The sequence below is a fragment of the Aethalodelphis obliquidens genome, unplaced genomic scaffold (genome assembly GCF_003676395.1).
Source record: "Aethalodelphis obliquidens isolate GAN/ISIS:26980383/991018 unplaced genomic scaffold, ASM367639v1 scaffold38, whole genome shotgun sequence".
Classification (NCBI taxonomy): Eukaryota; Metazoa; Chordata; class Mammalia; order Artiodactyla; family Delphinidae; genus Aethalodelphis; species Aethalodelphis obliquidens.
Genome location: NW_020837982.1, coordinates 17789435 through 17793318, shown reverse-complemented (window position 1 = coordinate 17793318; position 3884 = coordinate 17789435). Strand labels below are relative to the sequence as shown.

The window sequence follows — 3884 nt, the reverse complement described above, 5'->3', positions numbered from 1 at the left end:
AAAAAAAATAGTCAAGTCCTTGCGTTTATCAAGCTCGTTTATTAAGTCCTTAGTTTCCCGGCGATGGGAGATGCCCACCCCCCTTTCTTTTTGGGGGGTCTCTGGAAGGAGTCGGGGCCCCGGCCTCGGCCACGCCCCGCACTCGCTCGCGGCGCCCCTCCCCCGGTCGCGCAGGCGCGTGGCGGCCGGCTCCTCCTCCGAGTGGGGGCGGGCGGCGCGGAGACAGCGCCTGCGTCTCCGGGGCCGCGCGACGGCGCCGCCTCAGCGAGGCCTTTAATGACACGGACGCTCACGCTCGCTGTGACCTCGTGGCGCAATGGTAGCGCGTCTGACTCCAGATCAGAAGGTTGCGTGTTCAAGTCACGTCGGGGTCAAGCCGGCTTTTTTCCTCTGAAGTGCAGGGGCTCGTGAGGAGCGGAGTGGCTGCCCCACGCGAGGAATTTGGCCTCACGGAGGTTAATTATCCTGTCAGCTGCTCGGAAAACCCACTCTTTTTCTTCCCAGCGGGAACATAGGGCTGATAAACGCGCAGCTCCTCCCGGGACCGGCAGGGGGCGGTGCGTCGAGCCTCGGAGCGCCCCTCCCCGCCCCCACCCCTCCCGCCCCGCCCGTCTCCCCGCCCCCACCCCGCAGCCCCGCGTGACCTCGTCCCCGGAGGGTGTCCCGGCGGGAAGTGGCCCCCCCCCCCCCGCCCCGGGAGGCGCCGCGCCTTCTGCACGTGACCCCGCAGGTGGCCCTCATCTGACCGCCCCGCGGGCTCGGCCGCACGTGGACGCGGCAGGACGTTCGCGTCCGCAGGTCTGGCCGCAGGTGGAGCCCACACGGGGGCCTGGACGGCGGCGGGGGCTGCTCGTGCTCCCCCGGGCCCTGGGCGCGGCCTCGCACACGCGGGGGGGCGTCCACACCCGCCGCGGGGACGGCAGCCTACGGGGGCCTCGGAGCGACGGCCGAGCTCTGCGCAGCCCCGCGGCCCCGAGATGCCCCGGGAGGGGAGAGCCGGGCTTCCCCGCAGGCGCTCCACGCCCTCGCCCCTGACGGCGGTCGCACCCGCTCGGGCGGCGAGCCCGCTCCTGCGCGGTCTTGCGCGGCTGTCCCCGAAGACCAGGACCGGCCCTGTTACTATGTGGGCAGAAGAGCCAGACAAGAAGAAAGCGTTTGGAATCTTAAATGACAGGAAGCCCTTAAGCCTCCGGTGTTAGTATCTGTGGCTGCAAGCTAGGAGCAGATCTGCTGAGGGGGCGTGCAGAAAATCAGGGGTCTCAGGGGCTGTATGGCCAGGCCACGCAAGATGGCTGTTCTCTTGCTGTCTGCACGTTCCCCTGCCCGGCCAGGGCCTGTTTCACCTACCCCTATGCCCAGGACCCAGCTGGTGACAGCTTACCGTAAGGGCGGTGAGGGGCCTGCCCCTCCACTGATTTCCCTGGTAGCTAATGAGGCCACCTGATGTAATTCCCTCTATAAAGGGCCCGCTCCCCTTCCCCTTGGGAGCGGAGGCTACCACCATGTCCTGCCTTCAGTTTGCAGCCCACCGTGGGGTGTCGCTCCAGGGCCTTGCTTCAGACGTGTAAGCTATCCACTGAACCATGAATGTCTCTGTTGCTGACTCCGGGCGCACACCTGTGCATTCAGAGAACTCACACGTGGAAAGGAAAAACATGTCAAGGGGTTCCTTGAAGGGGACGGTGAGGATGCAGGGAGCATGGTAGTCTTGGGTGAGCACGTACATCAGGTTGGAAGAATTGGGGGATTTTAGGTCCAAAGGGAGCAGCCGCTACTTTTGTGAATAACGATGTAAAAAGACCCTTCTGGGTTCCTGCAAAAAGAGTAAAACCCCCAGGATCCACTCTTCCCCCACAGTTGTTCAATTCCCCTTGCCTTCAGAAGAGAAAGGAACACTGAAAGATAGACACAGAATGCTCCGGTTACAGGAGCTAATCTTATGGAGGTTACTAGAAAACACGGTGAAGGTGATTCTCAAAAATGATTTGCTCTGCCACTTTGAATAATTTTTATTGCATATTGTCAGTGAAATTTCTGTATGTTATTACCGTCAGGTTTGAGTACATGAGCTGTTCATGAAACAAAAAATTAACATGATTTTTAAATTTTTAATAGAATATCAAATGTATGCAGCACTATTGCATTTATTTTCTTTTAAAATTCTCGTAAATTAAAAACAACAGCAGAAAACGAATTACTAAATAAAATAAATTTTTTTCTCCGAAAAAAAAGCAAGTTGCAGAAAAACTTTATTTTTTTGTGATATATTATTGCATTTAATGTCATTTTCTTGAAAACCAAAATTACCAAATTCCTTAATGTTGTATCAAACATGAACAATGCCAGTTCAAGTTAGAGGAAATGTATGTCAACACCAGCTTCTGACAACAGAAATGAGAAGTTAAAGGTTTGTCTGATTTAGGTTAGGTAATCATGGAAACAAAAGAATATTTAAAATAATTCATTTTATCATTATGCACATTGAAGGAAATCATTATAGACAGGAGAGTTGTTTCCCACCATAAAATGATTTACACCCATTTATTAAGCTAGAAACACCAGCTTGAAAAGGTACTGATATATGCCATTTGTAATAATTTCTCTACAGCAAACAATTGTCTTACAGTTGGAACATGTTGAAGGAAATATCTCATAAGTCTTTTTTGTTCTTTGAGTCTCAATCACTAAGAGTTCAAGGGACTTTTGAGAGATTCCTGGTGTCCTGGGTGGCCTGATGAATGCATTAAAGTCAAACAGTGTATCTGTATTCTGAAAATACTCTTAGCTCCATGCGAATGTTGCTTGGGTTGTGGAGCTCTTATTTCTCCCACTGGCACCATGACATCTGAAGAACATTTGTTACGAAAGTTTCACACCGATTGTGTTTTGTTCCTTCTTCATCAGCCGCTGTGCTTCCTTTTCCATTTTCTTCCTTTGTTGTTCTGCTGCTCTCTTTTCTCTGTGTGCTGTCTTCTCCTGCCTCAGAACTTCTTCGGCTTGCCGCATCGTCTTCTTCCTGTGCACTGGTATTTTCCTGCCAGGTATCCATGTCACCTAATTCAGGAGATTGGTGAATAAAAGGCATATCTTGTGTAGCTGCTAGGCTATTAGAGAAACCTGTGCTGCCATCTGGGATGCCGAAATTTAATGGTTCTCTCTGCTTAATAATGATTTTCTGAGTTTTCCTTAAAGTTGGTGTCATGTCCTTAAAATACTCAGGTTCCAGTTTTTCTAAAGCATTTTGTTGTGTTGCCACATTCCTATTCCCTCCTTTAATCTTTACACTTGTGGGTGTATCTGCATCTCAAGAAGTCCACTCTTCAACGTCTGTCTGTTTAGCAACTGATGAATAATCAACTGTAGCTGGGAAAGTTATTTAGTCTCCACTTAATTTCCGGCCTCTGCCAGATCTGCCTATTAATCTCTTTAGGAATGAGAATACTGTTGCTAGGTAGGTACAAACTTTAAATACCGAAACTGTGTGATAGCCATGGTGGGAATCGAAACCTGAAATTGACTGATGAGAAAAAAAAGAATCATACCCACTGCACAGATGCGAAAAATGACAGGAGCGTTTTTCAGTTTACACAGTCTGATGCCATATGCACGGCGTTTGGTGAAACGCTCTCAATTGCTCCAAGTGGGTGCCTAGTGGGCTGGGATTTGGATTTTGGAAAAATCTGCCTGGGAAGGAGCAAGGCCTGCCCCTCCCCCTCTGCACAAAAAATTTAAACACACAAAGAATGTAAACACGTACTATACCTGTTAATGGATACATACTTAATATGTATCCGTGTTGGACTGTGCATCGGAATTATACACACCAGCTCTGGGAGAGTGGTTCCCACCCAGGGAATGAGGAGGAAGAGGGGATGGAAGCAGGT

General features: G+C 51.0%; 1 non-coding gene and 1 pseudogene across 1 annotated transcript; one reads left to right on the top strand and one right to left on the bottom strand.

Annotated features, from left to right (window-relative positions):
- The first annotated feature begins 302 nt into the window (after positions 1-302).
- TRNAW-CCA (transfer RNA tryptophan (anticodon CCA)) lies at positions 303-374 on the top strand. Its single transcript has one exon. It is a non-coding gene; the product is annotated as a tRNA-Trp (tRNA).
- A 1858-nt stretch (positions 375-2232) lies between these two features.
- Positions 2233-3492, bottom strand: LOC113633127 (receptor-binding cancer antigen expressed on SiSo cells pseudogene; annotated as a pseudogene).
- Positions 3493-3884: the final 392 nt, after the last annotated feature.